Source organism: Eimeria mitis, genomic scaffold, assembly GCF_000499745.2.
Source record: "Eimeria mitis Houghton genomic scaffold, Emh_scaff2003, whole genome shotgun sequence".
Taxonomy (NCBI): Eukaryota; Apicomplexa; class Conoidasida; order Eucoccidiorida; family Eimeriidae; genus Eimeria; species Eimeria mitis.
In genome coordinates, this window is record NW_013570327.1 from 6,271 (window position 1) to 6,562 (window position 292).

General features: G+C 42.1%; 1 protein-coding gene across 1 annotated transcript in view; it reads right to left on the reverse strand.

Moving 5' to 3' along the window:
- The window catches only part of EMH_0047200 (uncharacterized protein), a gene marked incomplete at both ends in the record, with an annotated part of 2,413 nt that overhangs the window by 369 nt on the left and 1,752 nt on the right, over nucleotides 1-292 (reverse strand). The window lies entirely within an intron of this gene.

Genomic DNA, 292 nt, shown 5'->3' on the forward strand with positions numbered 1-292 from the left:
ACAGCAGCAAAAGGAAAGCGGGGAGGGCCCCCTGGTGCGGCTGCATGCATGCAGTGAGGTGCCTATACACCGCAGATGCATGCAGCAGACAGAGCCGCAGCAGCTTTGCTGCTGCTGCTGGTGCAGCACGAAAGAGAGAACGCAGCAGCGAAAGAAAACAAAAACCAAAACGAACGCAAAATAAAAAATGAAATAAAGGAGAAGAGTGGCTGCATGCACACACAAAGACAAAGACACAGATAAATATATATATATATATATATTTTTTTTTTTTTTTTTTTTTTTTTTTTTT